This window comes from Harmonia axyridis, chromosome 1, assembly GCF_914767665.1.
Source record: "Harmonia axyridis chromosome 1, icHarAxyr1.1, whole genome shotgun sequence".
Lineage (NCBI taxonomy): Eukaryota > Metazoa > Arthropoda > Insecta > Coleoptera > Coccinellidae > Harmonia > Harmonia axyridis.
This window is the reverse complement of record NC_059501.1, coordinates 78099507-78123072: the sequence shown is the minus strand read 5'-3', so window position 1 is coordinate 78123072 and position 23566 is coordinate 78099507. Positions and strand designations below refer to the sequence as shown.

The following is a 23566-nucleotide window of genomic DNA, read 5'->3' as shown; positions in this document are numbered from 1 at the left end:
ATTATTTAAGTCAATCCAGATATGGCTCAATGCTTGTACGGTATTTGAAGGAATATGAATTCATTGAGCTGAAAATAATCAATTTTACCTAATTAAGGAAATTGAAAAATGAAAAAAATATTTGAATTGGTTGCGAACCTTTGTTTTTGGATAATTGAAGAGTCCATCTCAACCTTTTCGTTTGTTACTAATGAAATTCCATTCAACAGTTCGATTGAGGAGAAGTAAACCCTTTTGCGAACTTCCAAATCGGTTTCCTAACAGTTTGAATTTCCGTATACGAAGTGTATATTACTTATACTCCAAGTTTGTCTCCCAAAACTTCCCCAATCTCCGTACACCAGCTAAAGATTAAGTTCGCTTCCCACTACATAGATAAATATCAAAGTAACCCGCTAAGTGTGAACATACTTTACGAGAGCGCCAACTCTACAACGCATCAAATCAAACTCTTCTCGCTTTTCGCTCGGTACACGTATCGCTCATTAGTCGCCTACCAAAGTTTCGATTTAACGAATATTTAATTACTCCAGAACTACGCCAATGTATCACATCGGCCCTTGCACGGCGAACATTTCATAAACACCAGTCTAAATCGGTACTCTTGTCGTAAAACTGCAACGCGGCGTTAAAACCGCGTCAAACCCATGTTAATAACGAAATTATTAAGAATGATGAAGTTGTTCCCTAAATTTTAACGAGTTGAATTCATCATCAGACAACTTCCAGAGATTAAAGGCGGCGGTGTGTTATGCGCCGTATGGAATTCTCATTAAATTAAAGTTGGACGTATTGAATTATGGGGAAAATGAGGAGATCCGCGGATGTTTCTCTCCTAAAATGAAAGGGAGCCCTTCATCAATAGATTTCGCTACGGAGTTGCGAGAGAGAACTTTTTTTTTTCATCAACACGTGATATTTCCGAAGGGTCACATTTGAATTTCATTCCATTAAACAGGTCTTTTTCAATATCGGATGAGGAAAGCACTTCATTTGGAGCCCGCGGCGGGTTTTTCATGAATATTAATCTGACGTTATTCATTGGAACGTCGTATAGAAAATACCGGCGGAATTGGGACGAGAAAAAAAAAAGTAATATTGAGTCGTGTTTCTGGTTGGAGGGCTTAGGTATTGGAAAACGTGAGGTTACGTAGGTTTTTGAGGTTAATTAGAAAGTCTGAAATTTGACGCATTTAGGATGGCGTAACAAATTGAAATGAACAATATAAGAGCTTTGAAATGTATAACTTAGTCATGATCGATATTTGTTATAATATGAGGCAGATGCCCTTCACTGGATACATTTTTTACAAGTAAATCTCAAATGTCTACTTCATTATACAATGAATATAAAACTTCTTCGCTCTAAATAACCTCTTTTTGATCCTTTTAATCTGATATTTCTCTGATATACCATACATAAATAAGCTAATACCTTATTCACCTTCTTCTTTCTCTTCCTCTGTTATCCACCATCCATTCTTGAATGAAAGCCTCCTCCATACTCTTCCACATTTGTCTATCTTTGGCCTGACTCAGCCAGTGTCTACCTGTCATCATTCGGATATCGTCCACTCATCTTCTTTGTGACCTCTATTTCTTCTGATTTCACGCGGTCTCTATTGTAATGTTCTTAGTGTTCATCTGCTGCTATTCTGTGTGGCAATGTGACCAGTTATTTCCTCCAAAACATCCCTGATTATGGTTCTCTCACTGATTTCCTTGTTCCTGATTTTGTCTCTCAACGATGTTTTGAGCATGACGCGTGCCATTGACCTTTGTGTTATCCTCAGTTGATTCGCACAAAAAACCTTATTATATCAAGAAAAACATTAATGATTTCACGCAGAGACTTTGTGTTGCTCAGACAATCTCGCTTAAATTAAAAATAAATGCTTCAAAAAAGTTCATTGTCAAAAATTGAAAAAATTCTCAATGTGCAATTGTTGAAGATGGTACAGAGCGACAATTGATGAAAAATAATGATGAGATTTAGTAGATATATAATATCATTTCTCTGATTACTTGAATGACTTTGCTGTGTTTTTTTATCAATAAGTCAAAAATAGTGTATTCGGTGAAATTTTCAAAATTATGAAATAATCAGACCATAAACCCTAAAACTCTAAAAACAGCATGACAGAAATCTCCCAATGGAATGCTTGGACATCATATGAGATGCCAGCATGAGCTACTTCATGAATTAGGAAATTGTCCCTTCATTTTATCATTATGAGTTATTTTCCAGTTCAAGTAATTTCCGTGTAACAGTTAAGAAAAGGTGTGAAACATTGAGACCAAATAGAACAAAGTGTATCGATAAACCACACACAATACGTAAAAAAATATTTCAGAAAATTCTCTCTGTTTTTTTCTCTAGATACGCGCATTCAATGGCGCTTCATCAGCGACCAACCACACACGACGAATCGACAAACCACCGTCTTTGAAAATTACAGTAGCGTATCATGAATTGAAGCGTGCGAAATCGTTGCATATTTTACCTCAATAATCATCACAATTAGTGAATTTCATCTTGACCTTACATAGAAGTGTGAAACAATTAGACTAGATTCGCCAAACGTTTTGAAAAACCCCTCACACCCAACAAGAAAGAAACCCTCAGGGTCATCTTGTCCACCATACGATGCATAAAATTTTTTATAACAGAGCTCATTTTGAATAATTCATTACGACAACAGTTGGCTACCAATGCAAAGCCTAGTAGGATGATATTCAATGAGGATTACATCATGAATCATAGATTGTTTGTTGATATCCATCTCAATTAGTAAGAAACTTTCGTGTCAGACCAAATTCGGCCAAACGTATTGATACACCCCACACAGAAAACCAAAACAACGCTCGAAGGGTGTTTTGTCACCTGATGTATGTTTAATATACCAATATACCAGAATACCGTTTTGTTTCCTTACTACAACAATTAGCCAGTGCAAAGCATAGAAAAGTAATATTCATTGTTGGTTTCTTCATGGTTAAAATATTGTCCCTTCATTTTCCCCTCAATTAGTGAATATCGTGATGTAGAAACATTCGTGTCAAGCTTAAAAAGAAGTAGCAAACAATCAGACCTAATCCAACCGAACATATCGATATACCAACCTACGAAACACGAAAAAAACCCTTGAGGTTGTTATGTTCTCCTCACGTTGCATGGAATTTTGATATACCAGAGCACAATTTGAAATAATTACTATCACAATCGGCCGATTTTATCCATTATGGAATGACAATATTCAATGAGGGTTACTTCATGGTTCGAACATTGTCCCCTCATTTTCCTCACAATTAGCAAATTTCTCGATGTAGAACCTTTCGTGTCAACTTCAAAAGGAAGTGTGAAACAATTAGGCCAAATCCGACCAAACTTATTGATAAACCTCACACTCACACACAAAACACGAAAGAAACCCTCGACTCCGTTTTTGTCCACCACACGACTCCCATAGAATTTATAGGCCGAAGCTCAGGTTTGATATATTATTACCGTAATTTACCAATGTTTTAGAGCCTATTCAGTATTCACCGCACAGGACGATATCCTTGTAATGAACCGAAAGGTATAGTTGATTTCAATGGCCACCTCTTTCTCCCGAGTCGTATGGGGCGGTAAAACCTTCCGGCCATATTTCAGTTCCGTCACACTATTCGTTTACCCCTTTAACAACTGGAGGGCGTGTTCGGATGTCTTAATAAAGGTAATGTATGGCCTTAGTAAAAATGCTGAATTCGAGAAAGGGTCGCGCGTCGACGTTTTTCCAGGTAACCGAACACATAAACACCGATAGAGCAGAAGGAAAAATGGACTTTTTTTCTCTTGTGCCTCGGGTGGGAATGTAGCGCCATCTGGGTTCTTGGCCGAGGTCCATTCGGAATGGGGATTTATCGGGGCGCGCTGTTGTTGGGGGTATGTATAATTGCGGTACGGATATCGGATATCGCGATATCCATTTTATGATGCGAGAGCATCGGTTCCTGCCGATGTATATTTCCATTTCGTGGGGCAGGGACGGAGGTCAGAGATATCGCCTTGATAGGGGTGGTTGAATTGGTTTGCGGTATGTTCCGGTATTGTGCATATTGTGGGGTTGATGGCGAAAAATGTTCCGGTTTTGACGGTTGGATGTGCCTCTATTTTTGGACTGGATAAAGGATTATGCTACCGATTATCATTCGATAAATCGATAATAAATTCTACCTTTACTAATTCATTATCGATTGATAGTTTGATAATCAACCCACCGATTATCAAGCTATCAATCGATAATTATCAATACTACCGATTATAAAACGATCAATCGATAATAATCAATACTACCGATTATCGAACTATCAATCGATAATAATAAATACTACCGAGTACCGATTATCAAACTATCAATCGATAAGAATAAGAATACTACTGATTATCAAACTATCAATCGATAATAATAAATACTACCGATTATAAAACTATCGATCGAGAATAAATTAGTAGGATCCAGGCTCAGACGCGGTACGAATATTCGCATTTACCGCGTTGGTTTGTGGAATTCTCAACTGATGTTTTTGATAGATTGGTCTGTGGAAAGGTGTCTACTCTATCATTTCACCACAATGTCTGTAATTTTCAAATTTTGAGCAGGGAATGCTCTCAAAAATGATGCTACCTACTGTAGAGGAAATTGTGGGCAAATTTAAGAATGTCTGATAGCCGGCCTCGAAAACTGTCAAACGAAAAGATCAACAAAATTTGAATTTTCAGGGTAAGTTCGATACCAAATGCCGCAGTTAAGATCGATGATGGGGTAAATTTTTGGACAGTTCTCTCAACCAATCAAATGTTGTCATTTCGTGTTATATGAAACAATTTCACCCAATTATGTCAACATCACACTGATAATTCCAAAATTGCATATTCGATCGGAATGAAAATTTGTATTTCGATGTTGAATATCAATATCAAGCTTAGAGCAGATTAGACGCTGTTAGGGTTCGCAAATGAACGAAGAACTGAATATGAATAACTTGGTGATACTTGTTTCAAATCTCCAAAATTATAAAGGAAATGGAGAAACTAAGACTATTATTGAAACTATTGAAAAATGTTGAAAATCTGAAAGGCAGTAGAAAATTTATTACACCCCCGACAAGCTATAACATAATAAAGTTGTATATGCTCCTGTGAAAGAACAAAGCAGCAAAAAAAACATGACAAATTGAGGAAATCAATTTGATTGTTCATGAAAAGTCAAGATATAGGTGCAAGAGTATTAGCGAAGTTAAACAACGTTGACGTCTATCACGAACGGAGGGTTTAACAGACAAGGGAAATTTTGTGAAGGATTTTCTGAAGACATTTGATTCCACAATTTGAATTGAAAAAAAAAGGTCCTCAAACCCTCAAACTCGCTCAGGACTAAATAAAAGATTTCATCTTATTTTATACTTTATATTATTTGAAATGTTTACACGATTGTTCATCTATTGATTTATTTTTAGGTAATAATCTTTGATTATATATTATTTTTATTACGAATTTCAAAAAGCTTATCATATTCAGTTATGATATCACAAAATCATAGACAATATTCGATTATACACCAATTCACGAGACGTAGTTCGCGGAACATCACGAGAGCGCAGCTCGAGTGGTGTTTCGCGAACTAGGTCGAGTGAAGAGGTTCGTATAATCAAAATATCTTATCTATGCTCGAGTTGGTGTTAGTAACAATTATATAACGAATAATTTCAATAACTATAACCAAAGCACTACATTTTTATAATTCAATGACATTTCACTGAGCTTGACTTTTATATTTTTGGCGGATGTCCAAAAATTTAACTATGAAAATGATCACAATATGGCAGGAAGCGAAAAACCAAAACGATTAAACCACGTCGACAAGGGTATATTCACTTATCAATACTCCTTAACAATGGGAAATTTACGGATTCTATTGGTTCATTAATCATTGTTACACTTTGGGTGCAATATTTAATTGTAGTGACCTTATTGTGTATGGTAACTATTCGACATACAATTCCTTCTATGGTAATGTGTAGTTGCACTTTAAATTTCAATCAATAGGTACTGAAAATCTATTCATTCTATATAACAATTATGTAGGTGGAATTCAGGTTCAATGAAGTCATTATTATTATTATCATTGAAACGAGCGCTCTACAACTTCTGACTCCACGTCAGTGCTTTTCACATTTTTGTTTGCCTATTGTTGAGGTGAGATAATCATGATATTTATTTATTTAAATTAACGTGTCTCAGCTACATGGCCATTGACACGAGGTACAATTCTTTGATACTTAGGGATCTTAAGATCTGGAAAGAGACAGAGAATGGCAAAAAAGAAAGACCTAAATGTATAAAAAATTGTTATATCCGTTTGAAAAGTTGACCGTTCTTGAGGAATTTTAGAGATGATATAAAATTGCAGTGAAGTAAATAAAACAACAAGCGCCCCCTACTTCTGTCACTGTCATTTCATCGCACTACCCCCTAATCCACAGACTCAGCGGAAACACACAAAATTTCAACGCCTACCTCGACTATTGCGGCACTTTCACCTAACCAACAACTGTTTCCAACCCCTAACGCAGATGGGTCAGTCCGCACTGGGGCGTAAACCTATCTTACACGCGACACAGTGACCGCTGCAAGCCAACCCCTGATCACCCCTATTTTCTCGTCATTTATCATAGTTAATTGGTGCGATACTAAAATGGATAAAATTCCTCATGACGTGTTGAACGTTCGCGCGGCAGTTGTTGAATTGGATTTGTACAACAGCTGTTCAATTATTTAATTATAATGAGCGTGAAATTTGTGTAATAGAAGTGATAGGGATGGTGTTATTAGGGGTTGGTGTTTCTTGTTTACTGTAAACTTTTGGAATACATCAACATTTCAAATGGCAGCTTTTTTATCAGATAAATCATTTTACACTGGAGTGCTTAAATTTCTTTGAACCTGAAATTAAAAAAAAAGAAAAATGAGAAACAAAGCTAGTGATGATTATAGCAAATACTTTCAATTTCGATATATCATTTTCATGGCCGACGCCAGACATTTTGGCTCCCGGCAAAATAGAATTTCGCCGCCCTGCTTTGTCTTATTTATATGAATTTTCTTTGACGTAGTTCCTATTTGCATTTTCATGACTATAGTTGAGAGCGCCAATTTGATTTTAAGAAATTGGTTCTTGGAAATTTCATTATATTACTACTAATGGTTGGTGTATGCACCATTCCTAAGAACCAAGGACTAAGACTAAAACTAAGAACTAAAAATTGAACGCTTACAAATCAATGAGGGCGTTTATGCATTTTACCAAAGGACTAAGTACTAACATTATGATTAGAAAGTTGGCCAACTTTGAACTAAAAACTAAACTTTCAGTTAAAATAATGAAGTTCGCATGCGCCGCATATAATTTCATTATTAACGAGTACCAGTTTCCATCGTTTCATGTTCCATTAATCGTGTTGATCAATTAAATTTAATTTTTTCACAATCAATATCAATGTCAAACATCAAAGTATAAAACAAATAGAAAGTAGTTCGATCACGCGCGATTTCCTTCACAAAGAACTAACAAGAAAGTGCATAAACGCCACTGAATTCTTAATTACTGTTTCTAAGTTCATAGTTCTCAGGAATGGTGCTTATGCACCAACCATAGGCGAGAAAACACTTTTGAATCAAAAATCAACTGACTTTGCGCCTCGGCAAAATGTCCGGTTTGCCGGTCCTGACGGCTGCCCTGATCATTTTTTCTTCAGGAGGAACGGACATATTTCTGATCTAAAAAGCCAAGCAGCCTACTCGAGGAATTCCAGATTCTAGATGAAATTTTAAATTGGCAGATAAATAAAAATATGTAAATACTAAAAAATTCTTAATTCTCGAAATTGAATGAAATTGATGTTTCCACTTCTTTACTATTCAAATAACAATTATTCTGCTTCAAAGTAGCCTTATTTTGCTACAAAGCAGCCACATCTAAAAAATAGATATAGATAAACCGTTATTTAATTTCGATTCAAATGGAATTCCATCAAGTAAAAACCCCATTCAATTCAATATTTCCAATTCTGGTCGACTATTCAAATATGTCCAATAAAACGTAATGAAATTGCACGGACAAAGAATGAAAAGTTTTAGTGATGGACAATGACACTCACCGAAAATCCACCCATTTCGGTCAAATATAGACTTCACAATTTTATTGTTGGAATCGATACTTGATTACCTTGCCTCTGTACATTTTCCACAAATTTTCCGAAAAATACAGAGCTCCAGCTCTGCTCAGTGAGACCATCAAATCGAAACTTTAATTAGCTTGTATGAATATTTTACGTGAGAAAATAATGAAATATTTATATCTGACAAGCCAACTAACATTCAAAGATGTTGTTAGTATTTAAAAAGGTGATTTGGTTGTTATGCATGATATTTCAAAAGTCTCTACATATCTTAAAAATTCGTCTTTGTTCGTCAACATAGACACCTTCAACAGTGATACATGTTATCCAACTCTCCTCTTTCTCTTCAGAACGTTTCCTATAGATAAATTTTTTTTGCTTCTGAAACTTGACAATGACTTCGTCATCACAGCCAAATTTCTTTTCCTGTTGCATTCTTTTGAGGTCCATAAGAAGCTAGTAACAACTGAAGGCCAGATATAGAGAATGAGCTGGGTGATAAAGTACCTGGAAGTGAAATTCGTTCAGAATGAGTATTGCTTTGATTAAAGACAATTTTGTTCTATTGCATTCGAGGAATTTTTTTTCAATTTCTACACGCAATCAATCCACTGGCGTTATGGAATCGACAAACCAACAATCTTCTTAACCAATGGTTAACATAGAAGCAATTTATACACCAACACAAAATCTGAAATAAGTCTTCCAAAGGGCTAAGAATAAAATGTCTAAGACTGGAGTATACAGGAACATTGTGATTGTGGAAAAGTTTACAGAGGGACGACAAAAAAAAAGCATCCGAACCAGGAATATGATCGGTAGGTGGATTGAATAAAACAGATAAGTCCGTACTCACCGAACATCTCAGACATCAAGAGATAACTACCCGCGAATGAATACATCGAAATATTTGAACGTTCGAATAATATTAACAGAAAAAAAAAATAGTGCAATAGTGCACACGAAATCTTTCAGACGTGGAGAGGATGAACCTCATAGCTCCAGCTCCTTTGATAAAGGGAGTATGATATTGTGGTTTTGGAAAAGACCTTCATAAGGCAGCGGTCAAAAATGGGACAATAAAATAACCATCTAGAGAATCACTCCAGGTCTTGATCAGGCAAGGAAATTTGTGGCGCATTCACCGACCTGTACCAGAAAGCTCTTGAAGCTGCCACGAGCTGAACTTCGGGTAATGGTGACTCTTGCTGACACGACATTGGCCTGCTGATAGCTTTTGTAAGTCAGCAGATAAGATTTGCAGGCTCTGTGAAAAGGAGGTAGAAACAGCCAAACACAAAGTGTGCAAAGTGTGTCCTGGGTTAACTGGCCTAAGAACCACTCTTATGGGCAATTCAGTCATAGATACCCACAAAGTAGCAGCCAAGGCTGTTAAAGATGCCGTTGGTTTCGTTAATAGGGTAGACGGCCTTCATGAGTTCGTATGAATAGGTAGGATAAAAAAGTCGACTTCAACGCTGTTCCCGGAAGGCTAATAGAGCCGTAACGACCCAGATTCATTTGAAATAATAATTATCGAAACATCTAGTGAAAACCACACTAAAACATGGCTAAAAAGCGTGGAATTTTCCAATTCTGCTGCAAAGTTCAAACTCCGATACGTCCAATAACGCACAATAGAAATATAAAATGTATTGACAAACCACGAAAAAGTTTATTGACAAAACGACAACGCATTTCGCCGAAAAACCAGCCCAATTCCAGTCGAATATAGATTTCAAAATTGACAGATTCCATGATTACCTAGCCCCATGTTACATTTCCCAGAAATTACGCGAATGAGCCACCGAACTCGGGCTTTGTTAGGCACGGCCGTTTCAATGAAGCGGGTTTTCATTACCATTCGGAAAAATCGCATCAAGCCGGCCATTGAACAGTAACAACGGACGGATCGCTCAAAAACTGCGATGATTAACTTTATATCGGCCGGAATTTCGCGAACGGCCTTTTGGACGTCCGTTTTACGTCGCCAGTCCCCGTGCGCCATTCCGCGCGGAAACTGCCACTCGGCATGAAAAATAATCGCGAATTTCCAATATCGCGAATCGATTCTCGAATAAATTCTCGCCGAAACAGGGGAACAGGTGATTGATTCCCGTTGTTCCGTTACAATGTAGAGAATACTAGATGAATGTCATCGGGCTTTGACAGGCAACAGATGGGGTAAAAAGTACGTAATTGGAGTTATGGGTCGCTGTATAACCGCCGGGTTGGAAAACGGCGTAATTTTGTAGGGCGGTTTATTTTTACTTTCATATCGGAGAATTTTTCCAATCCTGTGAAACGATTTTGTTTTCATTGAATCATATGTGAAATTGATTACCCAGAATTATTAGGCAATATTACCGGTGGATCCACATTTCCGGTAGATCCACATTACCGGTGGATCCATATTGCCGTTAGATCCACATTGCCGGTAAATCCACATTGCCTATAGATCTAGTGCCTTTGAATAAATTATGCAATAGATGAACAATATGAAGCTATCAAATCAGTTTCCAGATTTCAAAAGGCCTCAGTTTATACTCATTAAAAAAGAGATTGTTAATGGACTTGGTCCGCATGGAGAAACGAAATACTTTCAGAAATAGGATGATCCCTCTATGGCAATAGCATACTCATTCTAAAAATTTCCACAGCAATCCCACACATGAAAGAAGAATTGATACTTACAATGCAAATGGAAATGCTCGAATACATCCTTTTTTTAAGTTAATGTATTCATTTGACTCATCTGGAAATGATAAACAAGTCGTTAGTAATTTAATGGATATAATGGAAATTTGAAAAAATATATTAACCCATTTCAGTTGAGAAAAAAGTATCATTAAAATGAAAAACGTCACGATAGACACGAAATCATTATTGGTATTGATTTTGAAACATTTTATTGAGAAGTGAATTTTTTTGATATACTGTCATTAATTTCAGTTGAAATGATAGCTTCATTTGTTTATAGACACCAGAACATATTTTGTTTCAGAATATTTAGGATCTATCTAATGAGATTTCCTATGAAATTTTGCATTTAAAGAAGGTTTTTCCCCATTTCTGCACTCAATCGAATCAATAACGTTATGTAATGTTATCTGTTAATTTTTACTTCTTTCGAAAACATTTAAAGTCAGCATATTTCTTCTCGAACGTAGTTTTCGATGGAAAGTATTGCACAGTATTTTTTCCCATCAAAAACAGTGTTTACTGAATACACGAAACTCATTTTCAGAATTATATTCGGGCTTAAGAGGGTTTACCTCCACGTTGTTTTTCACGTATCAGTCAAACTTTGGTTGCCAATAATTTCCCTGGCGCTCCTGCGATGACTAAAATTTTTACGGTGTACGAAGTTGTACATTCACTTACTTTTTTTTCTTATTTCGAAGTTGATATGTAGAGGGCAGCACAAGCACAGCTTTCACGGAATTATAGTTTTACCTCTTTCGTTATGATTTTTGGTAGGTTTTCTTTACGAATACTTCAAACATATCAATTTTTTGCGAAAAACGAACAGTAACCAAAATTTTCATTTTCTTCTTTATTCGCAAATTGAAAATATTCAATTTTTCAATGTAAATTTTTGTTTAAGGATATTGTGTGAAAACCCCATAAAAATCGGTGATTTGTAAGAAGGAATATCTCTTATTTAGTTTTTGACCTGAGCAACCACGTGGTGGTGTTCCCTCTTGACCGTTTCAAAATTTTGACATGCATTTGTGCGCCATTTCCGGAACTCATTGATTGATGTGTTACAATATTCATTTAGTGGTTTACTAACTTGCGGAAATCGTACACCACAACTGATAATTATTTATATGCAGAGTAATAAGCATATTTAAAGGGAGCATCATTTTTAGTAAGCGCATATGTCCCCGATATTAACTGTCGAATTTGAAATAAGGAGGGAAAGAAAACACATATCGAGATCATTTCGCGAGTTCCTCCACAGAGAACGTGGTTCTTATGTCCCATATTAGATTAATGTTTCTCATTCACTCGATATTTATTGGAGTTAAAACCTAAAAAAATCAGTAAACTTTCAAAACATGTGAAAAAACCGATGACAGAAGGATCGAAAGAATAACGCCAAAGCTTGGTAGATAGAGACTTACTTCACACGATAAATTCGACAATTAGGGTAAATATCGAATTCCAAATGTTCAAATTTTCATATTTAATCGGTAATCTTCCAAATAAGTATATCTCATGCAATATAATTCACTTTTATAATAATATAGTTAAATTGTATTTATGGTCAATTCAAAAATATATAAATTTATCGAGAAAAAGAAATTGATAACAACAAACTTTCTAGCTTCCACAATTACAATACGAGAGATACAAACACTTCATTCGTACCGAAGCATAGAACTGCTAAATTTGAAATATTTGCAAAATATCAAAGTGTTATATTGTTCAATCAACTACCCGATTTGATAAAAACTCTGAAGTTGTCTAGTTTCTCTAGAAAAATGAAATCTTTACTGTTCGCTAAACCTCATTATAGTATTGTTGAATACCTCAGTGATAATTGTATTGAGTGAATTACTATAAATATAGTAATTCACTCAATACAATTATCACTGAGGTATTCAACAATACTATAATGAGGTTTAGCGATAAATAAATATTTTTCTCCACGTTTTTGTTAATTTGGTGGATTTGCAATGATTTATCCAATACACTGTGCTTGTGTCTAAATAGATCAATAAATATCAGTTCATTTCATATATCACAATTCAAACACGTAAAAATTGCATAAACCCCATCTATCTATGCTTATTACTCTATGCATGCTACCAATATCAAAGGAAATATTTTGCAAAATCACTAATCTGGGAAACATCATCAATTCAACTCCGCTCCCATAACAACCCCGATTCAAGCAACAGATGAAAAAACCCCAACCCCCGAGAAAAAAAACGAAGACCAACAACAACAAGAAGAAGAACAAAGGAATGAATTGGCAACGCGACCCGCAACATTTTTAATTCGGGTCTATTTGGTTAGTCGAGTGGCAGGCCTGGAGCGCAGCAGCGAGAGAGCCCGGGGAAATAACAGATGGCCGCAGTTATTAACTATCGGGCGGTATATTTTATTTGGAGAGAGCGATATTAACTAAATGACGCCGCCTCCACTCTAGGTGTCACCGGCGTCGCTTTCGCCGCCCTAATAGATAGCCGATATTTCATATTTCGTAGATTTATTTCTTCCTCCGGTGATAAAACACGCCGGCCCTACAGTTCCTCCGGCCCCGAATTGCCCCAGTCTCCCTCTCTCTCGGGTTTTCCTCATTTTCTTTTTTGGACTCGCGAAAATATACACGCAGACCGCTATCTGTTTCGCCTCATTTCGCCGGTTTTGGAAATGCAATCGGCCCAGCAAGGCCTGGCGGTTTTCATTTGCCGGGAGTGGGGAATAACCGTGAATCAAGATGAAATAATTGAATGAAATTTCAGGCGAACCCGCAGAAATGGAGATGAGCAATTTCGAATGTTGTTTTGGCACGTTGGATTTTGTTATATTGCTCGGAGCAAGAAATGATGGGACTGTTACAAAACGGGAAAAATAATGAGTTTATTCATATTGTGATGAGTCGGGAAGATGAGGTTATGTACTAAGAAATTATAATTAAAAATGTTGATGACTTCAATAACAGAATGATTACTTTAGGATATAATATAATAGCATGATATTGTATGACTAACAGACAATTCCGGAAAAAATACCTCCTTGAGCTGGAATCGAACCCGCCACCTCCGAATCACTAGTCCAGCACTCTCACCAACTGAGCCACCGAGGAAGTTGGAAGTACCAACAGCATATCGAGGAACCGCTTCTCCCGGAATCCTTCTCATTTTCTTTTTTGAACTCTCGAAAATATACACGCAGAACGCTATCTGTTTGGCACGTTGGATTTTGTTATATTGCCCGGAGCAAGAAATGATGGAACCAGGACCGGCGCGAGCAAATTTGGCGCCTGAAGCAAGGAATTTTTTGGTGCCCCTCTTGAAGAAGAATAATTTAACAACCCCCCACCCTACAAAAAACATAACCTGCGCCGATGATAATTCGCCATTTTTGATTTCCCTAGCGTTTTTGCTAATCGTTTCTTTCTAAAATCGTTTCCACTGGGTTTCTTTTCTTTGGACATTTTTACCTACAATAAATTCTTGGATTTCTTTGACGCCGATGAACAATGCATAAGTAATATATCTGATTCTCACATTCACAAGACACTGGGTACGCTCAATGAAAGATTACCTACCACGCCACAAGATACAAAGGGCGGTAAGGCATGCAAAGCTTCGAAAATTAAATGGGATTAAAAACATATGTTCGGCTGAAAACATTAAGCATTTATCAGTAACTTGTTTCGAATTCAGAATTGTAGGAATTTTCCATATGTTGAATGTGTAAACAACTTCCACGTAATTCGAAGTGTTGTTTTTCGTCTTTGTGGAATACATTCCATCCCTCATTCAATTAGGGTAATAGTCAATGCTCATTATATTGGTTGAGTTGCCATGTGTTATTTATCGAACAGGCGGCTTAGTAAAGACGGTTTGGAGATTTTTATACAGGGAATGTTGATAAGCGCAGCAAAGCGGACCTCCCTTATGTTGTTTTTAAGAGTCAAAACTATATTTTTTCAAAAATATGAAAGGGCGGCCACAAACTGGGCTAAATTGCCACCCCTCGAAAAGAGGCACCTGAAACAGTCGCATCACTGTTTCACCCCTAACGCTGGCTCTGGATGGAACTGGCACAAAACGGTGAAAAATAATGAGTTTATTCATAGTGTGATGGGTCAGGAAGGTGGGGTTTTAAAATAAGAAATTGTAGTTACTTGAAAATATTCATGACTTCGACTACACAACGATCACTTTATGATTGGATATAATAGCATAATATTCGATGGCTAACAGACAATTCCGAAGAAAATTCCCTCCTCGAGCGAGACTCGAACTCGCAACCTCTGAATCACTAGTCCAGCCCTCTGTCTTACCAACTGAGCCTCCGAGGAAGTTGAAAGAGCAACCGTATATCGAGGAACCGCTTCTCCCGGAATCATTATTATGCTATTAAAATTAATTTCAGACATCATATTTGTCTAAAATTGTTCGGTTGGTCGCAAGATTCATAATCCTGAATCATAAAGTCGATAAAATATCGACGACGTTAGAGGAAACGTAAAAGAGAATCGTGAATGAGTTCCCTTTCAACATTAACTTTCCCTTACCCTTGGGAAATACATAGTTTGAGTTTTTGAGGTTAGAAAAAGGTTAACTTCCTTCTCCATAAAGTCCCGATATTGGACCTTTATGCAAAGAAAAAGGTTCTTTTTTTTATTCGCGAATGCTCTATGACTACGATACATAACCTTGGGCTCTTTTACTTTTGCTCTGTGCACAGAATACTTAATTTCGAATGATTTTTCTTCTTTTTGTAAAAAAAATCCAATTTCTTGTAAATATTACCAGATGCAAGCAATCACTAGTTCTCAGTATAGCCAACTCCAGGAACTTCGACGCTTGCGAATAAAATGAATCTTTTCCTAAAAGACAGTCGGATTATGTTCATGAAACCGCAACTTCTTTCAAGCTCCCTATAAAGGCGACTTTCTAGTGAAGCGGTCTTTGTCAAACAGAGACTTTTCGCGTTATTCATAAAATGTACGGATTTATGAGTCTTGCGTAACTAGATTCGATATTTTGTAGTGTGATTGATTGTTGAATTCGTTATTTTTTTCTTTATCACCTCATGAGGTAAACTAATATGGCGTCCATAAGAAAAAAAATTGACTATGTCGTCTCCGAAATAAATAATGGGAAACATAAAAAAATTGACGACACCATTAGAATCTCTATATTGAATAATGGCTACAAACTCAATTTCGTGAAGTTATCTCCAGAAACAAATGGGTTGTATAGAAAAAGAGAAAATCTCGATTTTCAGTTTTTTTGAGATAGCTCGGGAACCATTGGAGATATTTTGGATCTGTTAACACCAATACACTAATTCCTAAATAACGCAACTTTTTCTTAATTTAAACCATCCTGTATCTCTAACGGTTTTCGATATCCTTATAGTGCACTTCGGTTTTCATCCTCGCTGCCGTGACTTATGTCCACCGAAATCTCGAGAAGTTTCGAACCAACGCCGACTTCCACGAGTACAACACCAGAAGAAAGCATTTACTTAGCATTCCTTTCAACAGAATAGCGAAAGCGCAGCAGGGAGCAAATCACATCGCACTGAAATTATATAATAAATTGCCTGAAAATCTGAAGAGTTTGAATGACCTGAAATTCAGTGAAAATGTAAAAAAACTACTACTGAGAAAGACTATTTATAAACTCGAAGAGTTTTAAATGTTTATTTTATCTGTGATGTATTTATTATGTGATACTCACCTTTTTAGTCCATTGTCGATATTGGCTTTTGCCTTCATATTTGTATTTTACTTTTTTGACAAGTCGTGTATTATTTGACGACAACTATTTATCATGTACAACATTCACTTATTTATGACAGTTATTAATTATATTTACACACTGTACATGTATAAATAAATAAATAAATAAATAAAATAAATACAAATAGTTCTAACCCTGTATTATTCGGACCATGAACTAAATAATTTAAACTATTCAGTTTTTTTTCAGAGGTTCCTAGGAAATCTAAAAAATGGTCAATATCGAATTCAAAATCATAATAAATGTTTACTAAAGCGACCACATGAATAACTTTTTAGAGGTAGGTATTCATCCATAGAATTCTTTCAATTTCTTTTGTTGTGGTTATCATATTCAGATAATTACTCCATTCAGTTATTCAATAATTGCTCCACTCTTGTCTTTCCTATACTCAATTGTGTTTTATCGTTCTATAATCAATTATTATAACTCAAAAAAAAAAAAACCTGAATGAGTTCACAAAGAATACCTACATTCAGTGATTATTAGTAATGAGGCTAGTCATAAAGTAATAACTGAATGTCCTAATGGTTGCTTTGAGAGCTATACAATGAATCTACATGCATATTAACGAGGTCCTTTGATTCGAAGATCGGCTAAGGTTATTTGGGTGGAATTTTTTATTCTTTCAGGTGAATTATTGAAAACAACAAAAATGATTAGCAGTTAAAAAATGATTATTTCGGTATGATATTTTCGATAGTCATTTTGAGAGTTTTTCTATAGCTTAACACTGAAAAAAAAGCTTTACTTGGATAATATAATGCCTTCACATTTGAAATATTTTTTGATACATACCTAGATAAGTTTGCCAGAAATACATCAATTTCAAATATCAACATTTATTATATTACTCAAAAGAAAAATTGAAATTATTCAAAATTGGCGTAGTTGTTTCGAAGATAATATCGAAAATATATTAAATGTAAAAGTATCACAGAGTTTGGAAAACTTCCATCAATCGAAAACTCATTCCAATTTTATTATCATAAAAATAAACACAACTTAACAATCACAACCATTGAAACATATATAAAAAATATTACGAAGAAGTATGAATATATAAAATTGTCATTCAATAAGTCCTGGGCCTAGCACACAGATGGCACTGCCAGCCCCTTACCACTTATTTAATAGATATCGAGCGCCAATAGATTCGTAGCAAACTATCAAGATATTAAAGGTTGAGTGTTTGAAAAATGGATGAAAACGAGTTTCTCGTACTGATGAAGCACTATCTTTTATGGAAAAAATACTGCACAAGCAGAGCAATAATAAGTCGATATGATCAGTAACCAGTTTTCAAGTGGAAGGCTGCGATAACTCAAAATGCCCTTTTTTGAGTTATCTCGTTGGCAACGATATGACATACAATTTTCACTATAAATTGGAATTGGATGATTTGGATGCAACTTCAAATATTCACTCCTTATAGCTTTCCTATTTTTATTGTTCTTTACAAAAAGTGGAAATATTTCAAATTTTTCCGCTTCTGTGTAGTGCATATTCGATGAATAGTTTCATTCAATGACAAACGTATGTCATATATCGTTTCCAACGAGTTAACTCCAAAAAAGGCATTTTGAATTATCGCAGCCTTCCACTTGAAAACTGATTACTTAGCTTGCAGGTGGTTCTTGAAATTTGAAACTCTGTGGTACCCAGAATAAGAGAGATAGGCCAAATATATGTTATGTATTCGAAATCAGGGAAAAAAGAGCAAGTCAAATATAGAAGATATTAAAGGTTGTTTCATTTGAAAAAAATAAGGTTGCACTCAATATGTTGCCCACTCTGTATATATTTCGTTTTGTGAAATCATTTTGAAAAACACTAGTCGATTTCTTGAAACTTTTGTAGAAAACATTTTTTTGTACCTCTGTTAGTAACAAAGTTGAAGGAGGGGTCAAATTATGGTGGAAAACCCGGTAGATTTATTACAAAAGTTTCTACTTCTTAAAGAATTTTCGTCTTTTTTGTAAGAAGAATACTCTGAAAAGATCATAAATTTATTATGGAGAATCCAAATTGATTTTTTTCATTCGGAAATAGGTATTTGTGGAAATCACATCTGAGAGATGATAGCATAGTATTGGGTGGCTCAAACATCATAGCTCAGTATTTCTATTCACAGAAAAATGCAGTAAACAATGAAAATCGCCAAATTCGGATCGAAAATGCATGAAAAGCATGGAAATACCAGGGCGTGGCTCCTTCAGGAATATATAAATTCCGTAGTTTTTAATTAAACTTTTAATTAGAAACAAAATTCATTCAGCGAGGCACTTCAACTAGCCAACGTAATCTGAATCGCTGAATTCAACATATTTCTGCATTCCCGCAGTTGAATTAAATGTTAATCCCATACGTTCGCGATAGCATCGAGCTCACTGGCACGAAATGAAAATCCATTCTCAGACGTGCAATTATTTATGGAAAATATAATCTCCTTTTTCGGTTTTCTCTTACCTGCATTTTTTGTCAATATTATTATATAGTCCAGTAGAAACATAAATTTTTTTTCAAACGTACAATAACAACGTCTTTTTTTTTTTCCTCTTCATGTGCTAGGCTTAACCATCCACACAACAATCATTCAATTTTCTATAAGACTCTTTTCAAATTTTATAACCCATCACGAGACATATACAACATCCATGACCTAGCCGGGATTCGAACCCGGTACCCTCGGCACCACAGTCGACCTCCCAGTCGACCATACTACCGAGGTAGTCTAACAACGTCTTTTCTCGACTGAAAGGATCATCGAAAAGTTCTACTTTTCCTCCGACGGAGGGAAAAATACTTTTTTCGGCAACCGTCCGGGAAGTGCTCACTTCCCGGACGCTTTTTCTCTGAGAAAGTAGCATTTCCCGGACTAGGCCGGAAAAGAATCATAGAATGCATATAAACCGAGATAACGGCTGACAGTTCATATGAAATTAGTTGTCAAAAATTTGCATGTTTTTTGATCGCAATCGCAATATAATATGGAAAGCAGCAGCGATAGTGTTATTTCACATGGTTGCCGAAAAAATATTGTACGCAACACGCCCGAAAATGGTTTTTTTGGACACACAGACTTCCAGGACTCGCTTACGCTCGTCCTGGAATTTTGTCTATTCGTCCAAAAAAACCCTATTTTCCGGACTTGTTACGTAAATTACTATTCCCTTTTTACAATTTTCAGTTTTATTTCGATATTTTCTTGATAAGATCTTTGTATAGCATGATGTTTTCAATTGTTTATAGTGTTCATAGGAAATATTTAGTGAAATATTTTATTTTTAAAATTGTCTTTTGAATCTTATTCCTCAATTTAGGAATTTAGGAACTTCATTATCCTTATTATTGATATCACCGTGAAGTTTATGAGATATACATTACACTCTTCAAAGACAAAATTCAAATAGATAACATGGAAATATCATTCCTTTCTCGATATAATTACTCAGTACTACAAAAATCCTAAAAAATTGAAATTATATTTCAACTCCAATTTTTCACTATATTTCAATAATAACAAATGATAGGAAAATATCATTCCTTCCTTGACTTAATTACCTCGTACTACTATAAAAGAAGAAGTGTTTACCAAGCCTGTTTGAGAACACAACGCAAAACCTATTGTGCGGTTTAAAAGCAGTTCATTAAGCTAACATTTATTTATGACGGATTTAATTTAATGTCTCCATTATTGTTAAAACTTTGGCTCCACAAACATTATTTTTTCATATTTTTTGTCGCATTAGTTAAGGAATCATGATATTATGGTAGCCACTTCTATGATGAAACGACATATTTGATCTTCAATTAATCGATTAATGAAAAAAAAATCTGTGTATAGAGTGTTAAAATATATTTTATACTCTGAGATTATTTATTTGCCAGAATTTTCGATTTTTCTTCAAAAGCATCAAGAACATTCCGTGCAGCTGGTTAAATGACATCTTTGAGCATTGGCAAAATTATTTCTTCATTTGAGATACAATCAATTACTTATTACTTACGTTTTGAAGCATTTTCTACCCAAAAACCAGGGAAATGCTTTTTTGTCGAGACTCGCATCTGGTCACTGATTTTTTATCTATGATCAAAAAGAGTAAACGAGAATTCATTAGTGAACTGTATGTTTCGAGGATTCGTTATTCTCTAGAATTTTTTTTCTCGTAATCTCAAAAACATCCATTCACTGAATAAATTTTTTTGTGAAAATCTCTTGAGTTGCTCAAATGAATAATGTATTTGGTATAAAGTCACTTTAGGATCTTATTAAGTTCTTTTTTAAACTTGGCCTAGCTTTCGGTCATTTACATGGTCATCTTCAGGGCGCTGGAAACAATTTTTTTTTACAATACGAAAAAATATATAAAAACTCATTTGTTATCTAAATCTGGACTCACAATTAATCTGAACCTAACAATGCAAAATTAGGCTTTACCAAAAAATGAGAGTCACCTTTTAGCAAAACTTCTTAGTCATATAGTTAAAATCTCAAAAATGTGTCAAAAATGGTAAAATTCACAATTCAACCATCCTAAATTAGATATCTGGAAACAAGAACGTAAACAATCGGAAACTATGAAAATTAACACCGACAACAAATTAAAACTACTAAAAACTTCAGTCGACCTCAACAGCGTTGTGTTAGCTATAATATTATGATAAATTATACTAAAATTATCTTCATTTCATTTTTAACATTGATCACTTATTTTATCTTATTTAATTATTTTTATTCTTCATTGATGTTGACTAAAGTTTTAAGTAGTTTCAATTTGTTGTCGGTGTTAATTTTCATAGTTTCCGATTGTTTACGTTCTTGTTGCCATGTGTTTTACAGATATCTATTTTAGGATGGTTGAATTGTGAATTTTACCATTTTTGACACATTTTTGAGATTTTAACTATATGACTAAGAAGTTTTGCTAAAAGGTGACTCTCATTTTTTGGTTCTGCCTAATTTTGCATTGTTAGGTTCAGATTAATTGTAAGTCCAGATTTAGATAAATAATTTTTTTCTTGCAAACTCTTGACTAGGTGGTCCAATAAAAACAAACCTCATTTTTGCAATACTAATTCGCCAATGGGATTGTAATGAAGGGTTGATAATAAATTTAGTGAGTCACTTACCTATGTTCCCATTAAGTAGGTATTAATAGATATTTGTACGTAGAATGCAGTGGCGTTCTCATTTTTTTTATTTCTATAAAAAAATTGTTGAAATCGACCGGCTCAAATGTGAATCGTGTAGAGACAATTTTTGATCAAAATTTCTGTATTTCAAATTTCGATTTTTTCGAAATATGTCTTTGCCACAATTAAAGATTTTTCTTCGAAATACATCATCTTTCAGCATCTGAAGATATATTTCTCTATTTAAGTTTCTTCGAAAAACCTTAAAGCCGTGAAGCATTATCTTCCAGAGAACCAGTCAAATGCTTATTTTTTCGAGACTTGTATTTGGCTATTTTATTTCTCTATGGCCACAAAGAGAGAACGAGGATTCATTGCTGAACTAAATATGTTTTGAGAATTCGTTTTTTTCTAAATTTCTCTCATAACCTCAAGAAACTCCATTCAAAATCAAACCTACGTTTCTTTCAAATAAAAAAAAAAAATGACTAATTGGGCTGTCCCAAAAAACAAAACTCTTTCTTGCAACACTGATTTTTGCCAATGAAAAGACAATGACAGGTTGACATGAATTTTATGAATCACTGATATATGCATACAGGTAATTATAAATATATTTATGTAGAACTCAGTGGCGTACTCATTTTTTGTATGAACTTGAAGCATTTACTCTTCGCTGAAGGCTGATTTGCTTGGGGAGCATTGTTTTCATTTCAATTTCCGGTTTTTCCGATGATGAAAAATTTTTTCATGGTCGATATTTTTGACAAAAATTCACACAAATTTTCAAAATACTCAATCGAATCTTTGCATGTTAGCAGAGTCATTCGAATTGAAGCATGTGCTAGCTTTATTTAAATATCGAAATTATATCCTTATTCTTTACATGAGATATTTATTCTTTCGAGACATATCTTCGACAATTCTGTATATGAAACTTATTCAAATATTGGAAAAATCAGTTGCAAATCAAAACTTCAAAATTCTCCGAAATTGTGTAGTTAACATTAAAATATCATCAAGAATTATGATAAGAGTAAATGAGAATTCATAAGCGAACTTAATGTTTTGAGAATTCGTTATTCTTTAGAATTTTTTTTTTCATAATCTCAAAAAAAATCCATTCACTGAATAAAATTTTTTGTGGAAATCTCTTGAGTAGATTTCAATTGATAATACAAACCTATATATTTTCAAAATATGACTAACTAGGTAGACCAATCAAAATAAAACTCATTCATGCAATACTAATTCTTCCTAATGGGATGATAATGACGGGTTGACAATAAATTTAATGAATCACTTATGTTCCCTTCAATGTCAGGTTGACAATAAATTTAATGAATCACTCATGTCATGTTCCCATTAGGCAGGTATTTATAGATATTTGTAAGTAGAATCCAGTGGCGTTCTCATTTTTTCTGTTCAAAAAAAAACTTTTGAATTCGACCGGCTTTCGTATTCGAATCGTGTAGAGAAAATTTTTGCCCAATATTTCGGTATTTCAAACTTCGATTTTTTCGAAATATGGCTTTGCTACAATTGAAGATTTTCCTTTGAAATACATCATCTTTCAGCATCTGAAAATATATTTCTCTATTTAAGTTCCTTCAAAAAACCATAAAGTCATGAAGGATTATCTCCCAAAATTTATTTTGGGAGTCAAATGCTTATTTTTTCGAGACTTGTATTTGGATACTTTATTTCTC

The 23566-nt window shown here is 34.8% G+C and overlaps 1 protein-coding gene across 1 annotated transcript in view; it reads left to right on the top strand.

The window, feature by feature from the left end:
* LOC123680036 (nephrin-like) overlaps positions 1 to 23566 on the top strand; it is a 410663-nt gene that overhangs the window by 14922 nt on the left and 372175 nt on the right. The window lies entirely within an intron of this gene.